Below are 19,861 nucleotides of genomic sequence, written 5' to 3'. Positions count from 1 at the left end.
AATAGCTCACCCCGAACTCTGATGTGCTGAAGACTGGCTAGAGCTGAGGGCGAGTCGAAGTCGATGGCACACTTTCTTCACTCCACAAAATAACAAAAAAGAAAATACAAGTAGGGGTCAGTACAAGGAACACGTACTGAGTAGGTATCATCGGCCAACTCAAAATAGAAATCAGTATATATTAAACAATAGTATAAAATCAACTACAATACTTAACAGGTAGCAAGCAACAAACACATGAACCATTGACAACAACACCATAATAGGTACACCCTCAATCAAAACATCAAGCACACCTATGAGGACCCAGGCCTCCACACCATACTCATTTGGGAATAGGTTCTTTGAGTTTGAGTACATTAAGTTAATTAAAGACTCCTTTCCTTTAATGTTATTGTGTCGGAACGTGACACTCCGATCCCATATATCGTGTCGGAACGTGACACTTCGATCCCATAATACCGTGTCGGAACGTGACACTCCGATCCAATTATCTCATCATTTTTATTTCATCAAGCCTTCTTTATTCAAGGCGTCATTTTTAATAGAGAGGATTCAAGATTAGAAATTCAACACTCTCATAATTTTAGGCCAACCACAAACCACACAATCAAAAACATACCACCACGCAATCAGGTACATAGGAGATTTTACAATATCATTCAATACATATCAATTGCTATTTAGAGTTTATCTATCACATAGAAATAAACCATAACCTACCTCCACCGAAGAACCGAAATCAAGCAAGCTACCTCTGCAATGCCTTTGCTTTCCTCAATGCCTATGAACCTTTTCAATCTGAAGTCTAGGTCGCTTGTGTTCTTCGTTCGTTCACGCTCTTCTCCTCTTTTTTTTTATTTTTCTTCTACAGATTCTTTTTACCCTAATTATCATATAATCAATTATAAAAATTGATTAAAAGTAGCCCACCATTAATTTTAAAGTTATCTCCTTTAACCACCAACTAAATAAATTATTACAATTACCCCACTAATTTCATAATTATAATAATGAATAGTCCAAAACACCCATTTAAAAATTTTAGCGGAAGTCTGACCAATTCGGGGTTACGCAGTTTGTGACGGTCCGTCGTATCTACGACGGTCCATGCTGCAGGTCCGTCGTGAAGTTCAGAGAGTCAATCCCAGTACCTATATTCCAAGAGTTGAAGTGTTTTGGAACGAAGACCCTTGACGGACCGTCGTGCCTATGACGGTTCGTCATACTTGCCGTCGAGGGTAATGAAGAGAGCAGCAGAAGAAATTGCACAAGTATGGGACGACGGAGTCCATGACGGTCCGTCGTGACCATGACGATCCGTCGCGTGGTCCGTCGACCCAGTAAGTATTTATCAAAAATAATTCTACTGCTCAAACCGACTAAATGGGTTGTTACATGTATGGAGACCCATACCCGGCAAGCCGGAGAGTCTCATCTCATGAGAGTTACATGAACCTTTACCCTTCCCGAAAGAAGGCATCACCGCTCATAGCTAGACTATCGGTGCTCAGTATAAAGTTCTATTATATTCAACTCATAAATCATGGAAGCTTGCTTCTAGTATGAGGACAACATAGCTCATTAGATGATTTATCATCTCATCATTAGTATTAAGTGTTTTAAACTCAATATTTTTATTAGAGTGTTCATAGAGACTACTCTCTTCATTATCTTACACCCTCATTGGTGAGTACGTATTGGTAACATTTACTTAGGCCCATTTGAGATTGCTCTCATCATATACATTAGCCTTACATCATGATTGTTACCACATTCTACATTATTAGCACCTTTTTTTCATAGTTACTCACCTCTTATTATGTGAATGTTCATTTCTTCATTTCATAGTTCATCTCATCATATGCCAATGCACTTGGCCATTTAGTGTATCTTACACTCGTACTTAACCCTCCTAAGGTTCATCATTTGATTACGCACATCTTAAGTTCACTTAATCTTTGAACGTATGTTAGACTTATGTGTCTATACATACAAGCCATGGGGCTTTATTCATAGGTCACTAAGTGATTCTTACTTTCCTAAGATTATGTATTACAAGACTTATGTATCTTGTATATATGCCAAGATCATGATTTCTGATCTAAGTAGATGGCATTATTCTTGAATATTTTACTCATGTATGACTTATGTATCAATATGGAGGTTTGGACATGGGAACCCAAATCTTGAATCACTTGGATATCATTTATATTTTTCATTGATTTTATTTCTAATATTCATAACATTTGAATTCTAAAGTAAATCTCAACATTTACATTAAAGGATTAATTTTCTATTTTAATTACAATTCTAAATTAAATCTCAACATTTACATGAAAGAATAAATTTTCTATTTTAATTAGAATTCTAAATTTAATCTCAACATTTTCATGAAAGGATAATTTTTGTTTATAAATTTATTTTTTTATTTATTTACTTATCTATTTATTTATTTATTACATTTTTCTTGTCAAATTCGCCTATACCATGATGTTGTGGGATCAAACCCCCACAAGCTCTCTTCCTTTTTCTCCAATTTTGTAGCCTGCCAGAGGTCATGGGTTCAATTCCCACGCCTCACAATTCTTTAAATTTCAGTTTTCTCCTTTCTTCTTGAACAGTGCTAGAGCTCATGGAGGGGCGTGGGATCGATTCCCACGACCCCATAGTTTTTTTATATGATTTTTTTCATCCTCCTCGTATGCTCCTAGTTCGCTACTGACCAAGGGGTTGGGGGATCGATCCCCCACAGCCCCGCCCTCTTTTATATATATATATATTTTTAAATTTCTCCTACCCTTCCGCCTTGAGGTCGTGGGATCGCTGCCCACGCCTCGCGATTTCTTTTCTTCATTTATTTTCCCTTCTTCGTGCGTAGCTGGAGGTCGTGGGTTCGAATCTTACGCCTCCCCTTTTTTTTTAATTAATATTTTTTTATTTTTTAAATCGTCCTCCTATGCTCCTAGTCCGCTAATAACCAAGGGGTAGTGGGATCGATCCCCCATAGCCCCTTCCTCTTTTATATATGTTTTTTTTTAAAATTTCGCCTACCCTTCCGCCTTGATGTTATGGGATCGATCCCCACGCCTCGCGATTTCTTTTCTTCATTTATTTTCCCTTCTTCGCGCGTAGCTGGAGGTAGTGGGTTCGAATCCCACGCCTCCCTTTTTTTAATTAATTTTTTTCCTATTATCTCTTCCAGCAACCCGATTTCGAATCCCCCAACCCCCCTTTTTTTCATTTTTTTCGCCAATCACAGCAGCCACACGGGTGATGTCACAGGTTCGAATCCTGGTGGCCTCACCCCTTTAAAATTTTATTAAATTTCCAGATTCCTTTATTAAATTTTAGTCTAAATTAATATTGCATTGTTGCTGGAAATTTTAGTCATTTTTCAATTCATTTTTATCAAAGTTTTCACTTGAACTCCTATGGAAATTCGTAGACCATTTTAACACATTTTTAGGCGCATCTTTCATAGGTTTGTTTGGATAAAAGATTGTTATTCAATCAGCCACGATTCACTACAATGAACATAACGTTGAGTACAACTTTTGCACATAAAATACAAGAATTAAACATGCCATTTCACACCTGCAACAGTGACTAAGTTCACTGCCACACCTCACTTTTTCACATGATTTCGGACAACATATTCAATATTCACATATTTCTGAACATGCATACATAAACATTAACATCACGAAAACGAATTTCATCCTTACTTTGTACCAGCAAAAATACTCAACCTATAATTAGATGGGAGCTAGTGACAGGGACATACAACAGGGAACAACCCTAGTTTTTGGAATGAATATCTTGAACCTTAAGGGGTCTCTTGGGAAAGGGACCAAGAGAGAAGAAACCCATACCTTAATCGATGTTCAAACGCTGATGTTGCTGCCCAGAAACTCCTCTAACCCATGCCCAATTTACTTCAACGTACACCTCACTCGATGAACCTCTCTTAGCCTTGACGTTTTGATTACTTTGTCTTCTACTTAAAAATTCTTATGAGTTCTTCAAGTGTGAATAACTTTTTATGTATTTTCGGTTCTTGAAATTATTTTTTGCAGAAACCAACGTCAGAGAGAGATATGGAGAGCGTGAGAGAGAGAGTGTGTTATTAGGATTAGGAGACTAAATTCAAGACTTAGGCAAATAGGATATAAATTAAATAAATACAAATATGATTTATTTTAATTAATACGTGAAAGGACCATTATGCCCTTAAAATTTCAGATTTTTAATTAATAATTAAATCACCTTAAGTACCTATTTATTCGATTTTTTTTGGATCGTTTCATTATCCCCTCTGTAGGAACATTCGTCCCTGAATGACACGACTATTATACATCGTTATGCCAATCAGATCATAACTTAATCGCTGTGCACAATTAGCCAATAGCAATAAAATACGAAGAGATAAGGAACTATAGCCTTACGAGTAGGAAGTCTAACCTCAAGAGCTTAAAAGATGAGGATAGCGCGATCTCATGTCGCCTCAGCCTCCCACGTAGCACCCTCAACAAGATGATTTCTCCATAATACCTTCACTGTGGAAATCTCCTTGTTCCTCAGCCGCTTGACCTGTCTGTCTAAGATCTCAACAGGTACCTCCTCATAAGACAAGTACTCACCAACCCCCAAACCTTCAACAGGTAGGATTGATGCTGGATCACCTAGGCACTTCTTCAACATAGAGACATGAAAGACTGGATGAACAGAAGCTAGCTCCGCAGGTAATGCTAACTCATAGGCCACGTCACCCCACGCTGTAGGATCTCATATGGCCCCACATACCTCGGACTCATCTTCCTTTTTTTACCAAATCTCATCACCCATTTCATAGGTGATATCTTCAAGTAAACCTGGTCAACAACACTAAATTCTAAGGGCCTCTTTCTGTTGTCTGCATATGATTTCTGTTGACTGTAACAAGTAGCCAACATGTCCCTAATCACTCTAACTTTCTCCAAGGCCTCATGAATTATCTCTGGACCCAAAATGGATGACTGTCCAACCTCGAACCACCCAACTGGAGATCTACACCTCCTACCATACGATGCCTCAAACGGTGCCATCCCAATGCTGAAGTGATAGCTATTATTATACGAGAACTCTATCAAATGCAGATGGTAATCCCAGTTACCTCTGAAGTCAATCACACACGCTCTCAACATGTCCTCCAATGTCTGAATGGTGTGCTCTTCCTGCCCATCTGTCTGAGGATGAATGGCCATGCTAAGTTTTACCTGCGTGCCCAAGCTTTTCTGGAAAGATCTCCAGAAATGTGAAGTAAACTGAGCTCCTCTATCTGAAATGATTGAAAAAGAAATCACATGCCATCTCACAATCTCATCAATGTAGAGTCTCGCATAATCCTCGACTCTCTGTAAGTAGACTTCACAGGGATAAAGTGGGCAGACGTAGTCAATCTGTCCACAATAACGCATATGGAGTCATGCTGCCTCTTAATCCTCGGAAGACCAACCACGAAGTCCATATTAATGGCCTCCCACTTCCAAGTCGGAAACTCAATAATCTGAGTCAGACCACCTGGCATAAGATTCTCTGCCATAACCTGTTGACAATTAGGACACTTAGCCAGATATTCTGCAATATCCTTCTTCATGCCATCCCACCAATAAATCTGCTTAAGATCATGATACATTTTGGTGGAACACTGAGTCCTGGTATCTAAGTATGCCATCATGTCCCAAAGCAAAAGACTCATTCATTTTTAACAACACTGAGTCCTTCAGCTTCATCAACACAGGAGCAAGATGCAGACCCTTTTTGACTTCAACTATCAGGGATGATTCAGAACTAGAGTGGATTGAAACACCCCCACTAGTAGAGTTAACCAACCGCACACCCAGTCTGGCCAGTATGTGTACCTCTTTCACCAGCTCCTTCTTCTCATTCTCAACGTGGGATGTACTCCCCATTCTACTCCTGCTCAAAGCATCAGCCACAACATTAGCCTTACCTGGATGGTAGTGCACATTCATGTAATAATCCTTCAACAGCTCCAACCATCTGCGCTAACGTAGATTCAACTCTCTCTGTGTGAACACGTATTGGAGACTCTTATGGTCTGTGAACACATCCATGTGTACTCCATACAGATAATGCCTCCACGGCTTCAGTGCAAACACCATAGCTGCCAACTCCAGGTCATGAGTGGGATAATTCTTCTCATGAACCCTGTCTAGATGCATAGGCTATCACCTTACCAGCCTGCATGAAAACACAACCCAAACCAACGCTAGATGCATCACAATAAACCATGTAATTCTCACCACACTTAGGTAGAGTAAGCACCGGGGCTGAAGTGAGTCTGTCCTTGAGTTCCTGGAAACTCTTGTCACATGTCTCCGTCCATTAAAACTTGGCTTTCTTCTTCGTCAAAGCTGTAAGTGGGGAGGCAATGGAAGAAAAGCCCTCCACAAATCTGCTGTAGTAACCAGCCAATCCTAGAAAGCTACGAATATCAGAGGGAGTAAGAGGTTTTGGCCAGTTCTTAACAGTTTCAGTCTTCCTGGGGTCCACTTCTACACCTTGATCGGACACAACATGGACCAGGAAAGGTCACTGATCTCAGCCAAAATTCACACTTGCTGGATTTCGCATACAACTGATGTTGTCTAAGTACCTGCAAGGTTAGTCTCTATTGCGGTTCATGCTCTTCCTTGGTCTTAGAGTAGATGAGAATGTCATCAATGAATACTACGACGAAAGAGTCAAGGTATTCACGGAAGACTCTGTTCATGAGATCCATAAATGCAGCAGGTGCATTCGTGAGACCAAATGACATAACCAAGAACTTATAATGACCATAACGGGTAAGAAAGGCTGTTTTTGGGATATCTCCATCCCCAACCCTAAGCTGATGATACCCTGAACGAAGACCAATCTTAGAGAAGAAACTAGACCCTTGGAGCTGATCGAACAAATCATCAATTCTGGGAAGTGGATACTTATTCTTTGTAGTGACTTTGTTGAGCTGCCGATAATCGATACACATTCTAAGGGTCCCAGCTTTCTTATTTACAAACAACACTGGAGCGCCCAAGGGGATATGCTCGGCTGAATGAAACCCTTATCAATGAGATCTTTTAACTGCAGCTTCAACTCTTTGAGTTCTGCTGGAGCCATTCTATAAGGAGGAATTGAGATTCTTTTAGTATCGGGATCTAAGTCTATACCAAATTCAATCTCTCGAAGGGGAGGGACTCCAGGCAAATCTTCAGGAAACATATCTAGGATCTCATTCACTACGGGCACTGAATCTATGAAAGGAATGTCATAATAAAAATCCTTAACACTCACAATATGATATAATAACCCCTTGGACATCATTTTATTGGCCTTAAGATTTGAAACCAAAGGATTAGGGCGATTTGAATTGTAACCCTCCTAGACCAACTCTTCTTCATTAGGGAAGCGAAACCTCACCACTCTACTACGACAGTCCAAGCAAGCATAACAACTGTGAGGCTAGTCCATGGCAAGAATAATATCAAAATCATGCATGGGTAACTCAATAGAGTTTTCACACATAGTGTTACCACTTACAACTATTGGCAATTCTGTATATCCTATCAGTTCTTACATTTTCTCCTAAAGGCGTACTAACCACTATATGATCATGCAGAACTTCAGGTAGTATTTCAAAAGTAAGGGCAAGCAGAGGATTCACAAAGGAAAGTGTAAACCCTGGGTCAAGTAAATCATAAACAAAAGTTGAGAATACTTGTAGTATACCTGTGACCATATCAGCGGACTTCTCCTGCTCTTTCCTGCCCTTCAGGGCATAGAATCTGTTCCTCTTGGGAGGCTCGGCTGCTGCTGCACTCTATGGGATAGGCCTAGGTTGAGCATTACCTCCAGCCTGACCTCTATTATGTGGACATTCTCTGACCATGTGTCCACTCTTACCACAACCGAAGCAGGCATTAGTGCCCTGTCTACACTCTCCACTGTGAGCTCGGCCACACTTAGCACAGGTCTTCTTTGGACGTTGCATCGTACCTCCATTGCCCCTCTTGAGTTCGGGTTTGCCTCCTCTAGGTGTTGTATTCCTATGAGGGTTAGAATTCCAAGAACTCTGTTGACCATTCTTCAATCTTGGCTGCTCACGGACGCCAAAATTGTTTCTATGGCCTCCATGGCTGGGACCTGCCTGATCTTGAGGCCTAGGCCTCCTAACATCACGGACACCTCTCCTCTTGAGGTTGTCCTCTACTTGTTGGACATGCACCATTAACCTGGAAAGGTCCATTTTATCATGGAGCATCGCAGACCGACACTCCTCCTCCAGGTCTTCATTGATTCCTGTGAGGAACCTGCTCATCTCATCCCTGCTGTTAGAAACCAAGGAAGTAGCATACCTGGATGATTTCAACGAAGTTCAGTATTCTCCCCATTCTTGCTATTAAATATTAGGAAAAGTAACATACCTTGATAGCTTCACAAACTTCAGGGAATACCCCGTGACCGTCATAGAGCCTTCTTTAAGGTTGATGAACTCCTCAACCTTGGCCTCCCTCATCTTTCTGGGGAAGAATCTCTCCAGGAATGCTGTCTTGAGCAGCTCCCAGGTGACTGGCACTCCACCTAAGATACGACTATCTTGCCACATCTTGCACCAAATTTGTGCCACATCCTTGAGCTGGTAGAAAGCCAGCTCAGCCTTCTCAATATCAGTGGCCCCCATAGCAACCAGAATCTTATGCACCTCGTCTATAAACTCCTGATGATCTTTTGAAGACTTATCCCCTGTGAATATAGGAGAATTCATCCTCGTGAAATCTCGCAGTCTGTCAGCCATGCTGCGAACCACTGGGTTCTCCCTCTTAACATCCTATTGGTTGGCTTGGGCAGTCATAGCCTGAGCCTGCATCGTGATTGCCTATGCCATCTGGGCTAGAGATGCCCTCACCTCAGCATCAGTCAACCCAGTTAGGTTAACCGGCATGGCCACTCCTTCAGTTGAAGCCTGGGGTGGATTCTGATTACCTCTAGCTGTTGCTCCTCCCTTCCTCAAACCCTTAGTTCTCCAAGTGTTCATTCTCTGAAAACGACAAGGATTGATGTTAGACAAGTTCATAACACCAAGAATTCAGAAATTAGGAAAAGCACGATAAGATCACAAGAAGAAAAAATTTTTCTACGCATCATGCAGTCTCTAATCCAGGATAGTGGTGCACTTCACTACCATGACTTAGAAACTACTCAATGTGGTTGATGTGAACTCATTATTCTCGAAATTTAACCTAGTGCTCTGATACCAACTTTGTCACGACTGGAATCTAGAACCCAGACGAGATCGGTGTCGTTGACCTCTCAAAGGTCGCAAACAAGCCTACTTACGTCATTTTTACTTTACATAGGTTAATTTTAGCGGAAAATTTAAAAATTTTGATTCTTTAAATATACTTTCTAAACATTATTAATATTTCGTAATCGTTCATCATCAACCATATAACATTTAAGAGATAAGCAACTGAATGAAATAATTCATTAAGTATTAATTGTATATCGGCCAAAATAGCAAAAATACAAAGTCTGAACCAAAACAGGAAAGAAACGCTAGTGGAACATGCTTCACTAGCTCAACTCTAAAACTACGCTAGAATGTAAAACAGTAGCATCCTCAAAAGCGTGAGGACCTACCAAACTCCAGATAAATGCTAACGTCCGGATAGCTGCAACAACGAACCTGTAGCTCTACCGTCCACATGTGCCTGCACCTAAAAGTAGATGTTTGTATGGAATTTAGTACACACTTGTACTAAGTATGGGTATATGCAAGCACACACCAGGGATATGCATGAGAAAGAATAGCTCTTTCCTAACTACATGATTTTTGGAATTCAAGTCAGTGGGGGACTTGCCAAATTGAGATTGGGAAAGTTATGCCATGAGAGTGACATGCATCATTACAATTATCGTATGGCACACAACACATAACATCTTCATATAGAACATAACATATAACACATAGCTTCTTTCATATTATTCATTCATATGCCATGAGACCTTGTTATCATGGACTTGACCTTAAGACTTTCCAAAATAAGGGCTCAAAATATGGGACCTCAACTAGGGATCCTTCTTTAGCAAACATAGAGTCAGCTTCATTCATTCATACGTACCTCATTTCAGTTCATTCGTAGGCCAGTGTGAATATCAGCTATACCTAGGATGTACTTTAAGACTTTCATCGGGTTTGCTTTGCAATGATCAGGAATAACCTAATGTCATTGCCTGAATCTAGCTCACCTCTTGATTATCCTATCCTACCACCTTCGATATCATTTATTTCTTTATATGATTCATTTGAGGCTGGCCTCATTAATTCATTGGGAACTTTAACTTTAACCGACATAGATCATGTGAGCATCAAATCCATTGTCTGCCTCACACCTAAAGAGGTGGAATCACCGGCCAAAGTGACTCAATAACATGCTAGCATATATGGGAATTTAACCCCGCCAGATCCCTATATTGGCAGTATAGGTTCAAATACTAGGAGATGTATGGAGACCCATACCCGGCAAGCCGGAGAGTCTCATCTCATGAGAGTTACATGAACCTTCATCCTTCCCGAAAGAAGGCATCACCGCTCATAGCTAGACTATCGGTGCTCAGTATAAAGTTTTATTACATTCAACTCATAAATCGTGGAAGCTTGCTTCTTGTATGAGGACAACATAGCTCATTAGATGATTTCTCATCTCATCATTAGTATTAAGTGTTTTAAACTCAATATTTTTATTAGAGTGTTCATAGAGACTGGTCTCTTCATTATCCTACACCCTCATTGGTCTGTACCTATTGGTAATATTTACTTAGGCCCATTTGAGATTGCTCTCATCATATACATTAGCCTTACATCATGATTGTTACCACATTCTACATTATTAGCACCTTTTTTTTATAGTTACTCACCTCTTAATACGTGAATGTTCATTTCTTCATTTCATAGTTCATCTCATCATATGCCAATACACTTGGCCATTTAGTGTATCTTACACTCGTACTTAACCCTCCTAAGGTTCATCATTTGATTACGTACACCTTAGGTTCACTTAATTTTTGAACGTATGTTAGACTTATATAAACAAGTCATAGGGCTTTATTCATAGTTCGCTAAGTGATTCTTACTTTCCTAAGATTATGTATTACAAGACTTATGTATCTTGTATACATGTCAAGATCTTGATTTTTGATCTAAGTAGATGGAATTATTCTTGAATATTTTACTCATGTATGACTTATGTACCAATACGGAGGTTTGGGCACGGGAACCCAAATCTTGAATCACTTGGATATCATTTATATTTTTCATTCATTTTATATCTAATATTCATAACATTAGAATGCTAAATTAAATGTCAACATTTACATGTAAGGATTAATTTTCTATTCAAATTAGAATTCTAAATTAAATCTCAACATTTACAACAAAGAATAAATTTTCTATTTTAATTAGAATTCTAAATTTAATCTCAACATTTTCATGAAAGGATAATTTTCATTTATTTTTTATTTATTTATTTACTTATCTATTTATTTATTACATTTTTCTTGTCAAATTTGCATATACCATGAGGTTGTGGGATCAAACCCCCACAAGCTCTCTTCCTTTTTCTCCAATTTCGCAGCCTTCCTGAGGTCGTGGGTTCAATTCCCACGCCTCACAATTCTTTAAATTTCATTTTTCTCCTTTCTTCTAGAGTAGTTGTACAACTTACGGAGGGGCGTGGGATCGATTCCCCACGACCCCATAGTTTTTTTTTTAATTTTTTTCATCCTCCTCCTATGCTCGCTACTGACCAAGAGGTTGTGGGATCGATCCCCCACAGCCTAGCCCTCTTTTATATTTTTTTTTAATATTTCGCCTACCCTTCCGCCTTGAGGTCGTGGAATCGATCCCCACGCCTCGCGATTCCTTTTCTACATTTATTTTACCTTCTTCGTGCATAGCTGGAGGTTGTGGGTTCGAATCCCACGCCTCCCCTTTTTTAAATTAAATTTTATTTTATTTTTTTTCATCCTCCTCCTGTGCCCCTAGTTCGCTACTGACAAAGGGGTTGTGGGATCGATCCCCCACAGCCTCGCCCTCTTTTATATATGTTTTTTTAAAATTTCGCCTTCCGCCTTGAGGTTATGAGATTGATCCCCACGCCTTGCGATTTCTTTTCTTCATTTATTTTCCCTTCTTCGTGCGTAGCTGGAGGTCGTGGGCTCGAATCCCACGCCTCTTTTTTTTTAATTAATTTTTTTCCTCCTTTCTCTTCCAGCAACCCGATTACGAATCCCCTAGCCCCCCTTTTTTTCATTTTTTTTCGCCAATCATAGCAGCTACACGGGTGAGGTCACACGTTCGAATCCTGGGGGCCTCACCCCTTTAAAATTTTATTAAATTGCCATATTCCTTTATTAAACTTTAGTCTAAATTAACATTGCATTGTTGCTGGAAATTTTAGTCATTTTTCAATTCATTTTTATCAAAGTTTTCACTTGAACTCCTAAGGAAATTCGTAGACCACTTCAACACATTTTTAGGCGCATCTTTCATAGGTTTGTTTGGATAAAAGATTGTTATTCAATCAGCCACGATTCATTACAATGAACATCACGTTGAGTACAACTTTTGCACATAAAATACAAGATTTAAAAATACCATTTCACACCTCCAACAGTGACTAAGTTCACTGCCACACCTCACTTTTTAACATGATTTCGGACAACATATTCAATATTCACATATTTCTGAACATGCATACGTAAACATTAACATCACGAAAATGAATTTCATCCTTACTTTGTACCAGCAAAAATACTCAACCTATAATTCGATGGGAGCTAGTGACAGGGACATACAACGGGGAATAACCCTAGTTTTCGGAATGAATATATTGAACCTTAAGGGGTCTCTTGGGAAAGGGACCAAGAGAGAAGAAACCCATACCTTAATCGATGTTCAAACGCTGATGCTGCTGCCCAGAAACTCCTCTAACCCATGCCCAATTTACTTCAACGTACACCTCACTCGACGCACCTCTCTTAGCCTTGACGTTTTGATTACTTTGTCTTCTACTTGAAAATTCTTGTGAGTTCTTCAAGTGTGAATAACTCTTGATGTATTTTCAGTTATTGAAATTATTTTTTGCAGAAACCAACGTGAGAGAGAGATATGGAGAGCGTGAGAGAGAGAGTGTGTTATTAGGATTAGGAGACTAAATTCAAGACTTAGGAAAATAGGATTTAAACTAAACTAATGCAAATATGATTTATTTTAATTAATACGTGAAAGGACCATTATGCCCTTAAAATTTAAAAATTTTAATTAATAATTAAATCACCTTAAGTACCTATTTATTCGATTTGTTTTGGATCATTTTATGATTATTCACCAATATTCATGTTTATGCAAATATTTTTGATGAAAAATCACATCACTTCAAGTGATGTTTTTTCATAAAAGAACACAATCATTTTGAACAAGTATACATATAATTTGGTAGTTTCATACTAGTCATACCATATACTACTAATAGAGAAACTCAACAACCACAATACCAAATATACTCCAAGAATTTTGTGGGTCTAACATAATACAAAAGTATCATTGAATTTCATATCTTTTGCTCCAAAGTTAAATTATACACCAAGTCTAATCATAAGCAATGAACCCCCACATTTTAAATGTGATCTCAAAAATATTTTTAAGTATTTGAAAATAGTTTTTCCACATATTCTAATATGAAACTTCTTTTGGAAACATTATTCTACGAAAGAATTATAGTACTGCAATTCTCTTTGACAATGTTTACACAATGTCAGTATTTGTTCCATAGAGGCACAAAATCACAAACTCTAAGTCACTGATATTTTTCCTCTATCACAAATAGACATACCACTTAGTATTCTAAATACTAACAATAAGGACAAAAAAATTGTACAATTTATTTGTATATAACATTGAAGTTTATAGAAAATAAAAAGTACAACATTGACTTATTATGTGAAGTTTTCATATTCTTCAAACCAAATTGCATAGTCCAATTTATCCAGAGTAGAAACTAATATTTCACATGGATACAAAAATATTTTTTTCTCCAAAAAGAATAACTCATATTCTTAGACCATCACATAGAAATGTTTTTTTCTTTTCAAAAAGTCTTTCAACTATAACATTTTAACATACTATTTATCAAACAAAAATATGCATACCTCATTCTGCAAACTAGTCATTTTTAAAGGCAACACTATTTGCCAAAAAAATTCATTTAAAGAAAAATATAATTTGCAGAACTTTTTCCGAATACACACATGATAAATATCAAAATTGTTAACCTTTAGAAACTATATTCCTCCTTAGATAAACAATAAGAAGGTTACCGGGTGTAATCTTTAATCGGAATACCACCAATTTTTTCAGGTACTTCTCACTTCGACCTCGCTAAACAAAGCAACAAATTATTGAAAATTAATGCATTTATTTTCTTTTTCCATGATAAAATTCTCTCAATCTGTAGAATACAAGAAATACTAACAGTACAATAATTTCCTTAAGATTGTTATTCATCTTTTATTCCTAACATACTTAGAACAAAACATTGAAGAACTTTGTAACACAACAAAGTTTAAGAACATTTTCACAACTAGAAAATTAAAAGTAGTAGTGAAACTAGAATCAAAAAGAGATCAGAAAAAATATACGAAATACTGATTCCAACAAACTTTGCAAAAACATAAAGTTACCAAAGTTTAATGAACCAGAGAAGAACAAAAGAATAGAAGAAATTAAATTGATTCACAAATCTAAAACTCGTAAGACATACGAGAATCTGGCAAAACAAAAAGAATATCAAGCCTACTGAATGCACAGTATCCCCTTAAGGAAATTATTCCCCTCTAGTATACGAAGTTTGATTTGGATATGTCCTTCCAGGGTAGAATGATCTCAATCACCAGTGTATTAATACACAAAATGCTGGTGTCAGTGAGCCACTGAACGGCAGTAAAGTACACTTAGAATACTAGATCTAGAAGTAGAAGAAGAAGTCCATAAATTCTATTTTTTAAATGATAGGAAATCCTTCAATTTATAGAAAACAAAGGGTAGTGCGAAAAGATTCTTACTGTGCCTTACCGGAAAGGTCACAAACCTTTGGAAAAGTCATAATCTTTCAGAAAGATCGTCACCTTTCATAAAAGTCACAACTATCCATAAAAGTCAGAACTTTTCATAAAAGTCGCAACTTTTCATAAAAGACATAACTTTTCATAAAAATCGCAATCTTTCATCAAAGTCACAACACTTCATAAAAGTTGCAACTCTTCATTTTCCATTCACACCTTTTGAAACCCAACATATGTTTTACTATAGTTCCCTTTTTCTAGAAAAAGTAGAATCTACTAAGTTAAGTGATGAAATTTATAGGAAAGAACACGGCGATTTAAAAATTCTTTATTATTGTTTATTTTAATGAAATTGGTCTTTAATTATTATCTTTGTTTAGGTAATTTACGTAGATTGTTTCTTTGCATATTAGAACATGGTATAGAGGTTAATAATTTATATGTCATAAGTCGATTAACGTTTAGTGATCCATGTAAATGCAAAGGAAAATCATGGCGGGAGGAGACCAACTCAGCAATTTGCCCGATTCAATCCTACTTCACATCCTATCTATGTTGCCAAACATTAAATAAGTTGTGAGAACCAGCGTATTATCTGAATGATGGCGGTTTCTTTGGAAATCTGTTTCAATATAACTCAATTTCAACTTTCCGGATAGTGACAATGAAAATGACACTATTGATTATCTAGTTTCTATCCACATAGAACATTATCATTAGAGGTCTTGCGAGAAACTTCAAAAACTCAACGTGCGGGGCCTTAAGTATGTGCAACGATTTTCTAAAGATGTCGATTTGTGGGTACATTTTGCTAAACTTGCTAATGTCGAAAATTTGGACTTAAATTTATTACAGATAACCAAAGGTATGAGTTTCCTCAATTTGCATATAAAAACGCATCGTTTGAAGAGTTTAGTTTTAGTTCACTGCCAATTGAACCCTCTTGGCTATTTTAACTGGAGTAGTCTCGTTTCTCTTTCAACATTTAACATGGAATTCATAGATGTTGTCGTGGAAAAGGTATTATCTTGTTACACTAACTTGGAGTACTTAGAATTGGATGAGTTTTCGGGCATACATTGTTTGGAAATAAGCTTTGTGAAGTTAAGAGAATTGATTATATGTGAGTATAAAAATGAGAACCATGATCTAGGGCTCGAATTATTAGCCCCCTACATTAAAATATTGGAAATCGTGGAATGGTGCAGTGAGATACGCATCATAAATGTGGCATCACTTGTTACTGCGATGCTTTGTTTAGATTTTGATTTTGATTTGGGGAAAGAACAGTACTTGGAGAAGGAAACTAGACTTTTTAAGGAGCTTCTTCACAGTGTTGCCCATGTCGAGAATCTTACGTTGGGATCCTGGTGCATCGAGGTATACTCATACTCTTCATTGTCTGAAATTCAGATTCTTTTTAGGGACTCTTTATTTACTATACGATCATGTTTCCTTGTTTTAACATATTTTGGTTTGTCTATTTCCGTTGTAAGTGCTTGTCCATCTTAGAGTTGAAAGGGTGGGAGTTTCCACCATCAAGCCGGAAATTCTTAGAACTTGGTGTGGAATTTAATCAGTTAGACTTTCCTAGAATTTGCTGCTTTCTACAGAGCTAACTGGGTCTTGAGACATTGGTCATTGATTGGTACGACGTTGAATTGGGAGTAAGTTTCTTTTAGACCTTTATGCTTGTTAAACAACTATTCATCATTAATCTTTCAATAATAGGTACTTGTATTGAAAAGTCATCATCTTTTTACTTTATTCTTGGTTAATATAGTGGATTCTTTCCTACATTACTTGCTGTCATGGTACACATATTGGGACGAAGAGACGAGGAGGCTTGAGCCACATAATTTTAATGTCTTATTTCCATATCTAAACACCATCAAGATCCTTAATTTTAATGGATGTGTTCTGCCATTGATAAAATATTTGCTCAAGCATGCAATTGTGCTAGAAAAGTTTGACGTTGTTGCCGCAGTTCAAAGGAATCATACGTATCCGGATTATGTTACAATGGCAAGGGAGGTCCTAAGCTATCAAATATCCTCTACACATGCTTCAGTTTTCTTCTCTTATGGATAACTTTGGTCCCCTAATACTTGACATTTATAACTTACTAGATTTTGAAAACGTGCATTGCACGTTTGTCTGTTGTAATTACTACAAAATTTATGCATACTTAAAAAATTGAATTTTATAATACAAAATATATTTGTATTGAACGCTACTTAGTATAAATATTCGTTAATTATTTAATTACAGTTACAATATTTATAAATAGTTATTCATAAAATTAAGCAATCAAAAGAGAGAGTAACACCAAATTAGCTAATAAATTCGAAAATAAAATGAAATAGAGTAGACTAAAAACAATAAAATAGCTAATGAATTCTAAAACTTTTAATAACAAAAATTAAAGAGAGAAATAGTTCTAGTTTATAAGAATAGAGGAACTTCCTCAATAACTAACAAAAGCATAAACAGATCTATCTCTTTTTTATTGCATAGGTGATGAACAATTACATTCATCAACAATTATCCATCAATAATTATACATTAGAATAACAAAGCGTATGCATCAACAAAAAGTAATTGTGTTGAACAATGTGTCAATGTAATTACATCCACCAATAATTATTCATCAACAATTATACATCGGAATAACTAAGTGTATGCATTAATATAAAGTGAGTTTGAAGATAATTTTTTGGTATTTATAATTACAAGTTTGGAATTGTAAAAGTCATTTAAAAATTCATGATATACATAACGTCTATCAGAATTAGATTGGTTAAAGTTGGGAATATGTAAAGTTTCTTACTAAAATCTAAATATGTGCCATATTAAGATGTATGGTAATTCAAAGGACATTTTTGTTCTTTAATGTTACAGGATATTTGAGATATAATTTACTCTCTTTTGTTGTTACGAAACACTTCATCAACCGAACTCTATTTTAGAATAAAAAAACAAATTCAACATTTCTTTAATTAATCCTACTTAGAAACATAATGCATTGATACCATATAAGTATTATTTAAGTAATATTTTATCAAGTATTTCTTTAATGATATTTAAATTAGTAAAAGGTAGAATCATAATTCTATTTTAAAGTTAAGATCTTCTCACTTACAATAAAAATAAGGGATAATGACCAAGTACCCGCTCAACCTATGTCCGAAATCTCAGAGACACACGTATACTATACTAAGGTCCTATTACCCCCTTGAAATAGTTTTCTCCATTTTCAAAAAATTTTGTTTCCAAGTGAAATAGTTTTCTCCATTTTCACTAAGAGGATTGGTAACAAAAATCAAACCTGCGTGGTCTGATGGATGCAAAGAAAAGGCAGAAGTGTCTGCAACTTTTGGTTGAAGCAAACTCCACTCACCAAGAAGTAAAACTCACTTCTTGTTTACAAAACTCTCAACTTTTCTTAACTCTAACCACCCAAGAAGTTAAACCCACTTCTTGTTTACAATTCTCACAACCTCTCTCTCAATTTTACACCAAGAAGTCAAACCCACTTCTTGTTACAATTCTCTCAAGACTCTACCCCCAAGAAGTCAAACCCACTTTTTGTTACACAATCTATGAATTATTACAAATCAATAATAAACCTAAAAAAAATAAACAAAGACTAATAACCCTGGACTTCAATTGATCAAACTTAAAGATTCAATAGTTTAAAGTGGAAAAAACTCGTGAACCTGGTCCGTACGTTGTTGTGGCGAAGCTCTGCATTTTTCTCTAATAACTAGTGCTATCAAGATTTAATTTCGTAAGTATGCAATAAATATCGTTCTGGCTTTGCTGGAAAAATTCTCTAGATTTGTTATTAAAAAGACACTTTTTTCCTTCAACTTCATGAACTGTTTATAGAGTATGATTCTCCTTCATCAACTTCTACAAGAAAACGGATTACAAATCCTTTTCCATCTTGAACTTGTCTGTGTTTACTTCTTTCCTAATTTTACTTGAATTGTAACTGCTTTATTTCTTTTCTTGTTTGACTTGAATTGCTACTTTTTTATTTCTTTCCATATTTGAATCCTTCTTTTTCTTCTTTATTATTCCATTTTCTTCGTTGCCGCAATCCCCCATAATTGAACAGGTCGTTTGTAGTCACGTCTAAACCTGGTTCACCTGATAGAATACACATACGACAACATTTAGTGAATCATGCCTTCACTTTATCAATTATCATAACTACTTTATATGTTCTCCTAATTCCCAACATTTCCCCCCTTTTTGATGATGATAAACAATGTTTTATCACACATCAAGAACTACAAAACATCAAGACTCTTTGTCAATCATCAAAACTACAAACATCATGTTCTCTCATTCCCCAGCAATTTCCCCATTTTTGATGATAACAAATTATGCATAATATGTCCCTAACCCACATCAAAAACTTCCCCCTTTTGGCATCATTGAAAACCAATAAACAAAGAACTCGAATAACATTCTCAATGAGAAACATAATAACAAATATGTACCAGTTTAAGCACTTAGAGCCCTAAATCAAAAGCATATGATATCATAAATATGATACAAACATAAGCACATCAAAGAGTCTAATAATATTGAGATTGGGACGAAGATTACGAAAGTGAGGAGGAAAAGAATATTTACTACCATCAATAATTTTTTTCAGTGTGTCCATTGTGCACCAGCTCCTTCG

General features: G+C 36.6%; 1 pseudogene; it reads left to right on the top strand.

The window, feature by feature from the left end:
• The first annotated feature begins 15,657 nt into the window (after nt 1-15,657).
• On the top strand, nt 15,658-16,784 carry LOC107027460 (annotated as a pseudogene).
• The last annotated feature ends 3,077 nt before the right edge of the window (nt 16,785-19,861 follow it).

Source organism: Solanum pennellii, chromosome 8 (assembly GCF_001406875.1).
Source record: "Solanum pennellii chromosome 8, SPENNV200".
In the NCBI taxonomy this organism is placed as follows: Eukaryota; Viridiplantae; Streptophyta; class Magnoliopsida; order Solanales; family Solanaceae; genus Solanum; species Solanum pennellii.
The sequence above is the reverse complement of the archived record's forward strand: the minus strand, read 5'-3'. Positions and strand labels throughout refer to the sequence as shown.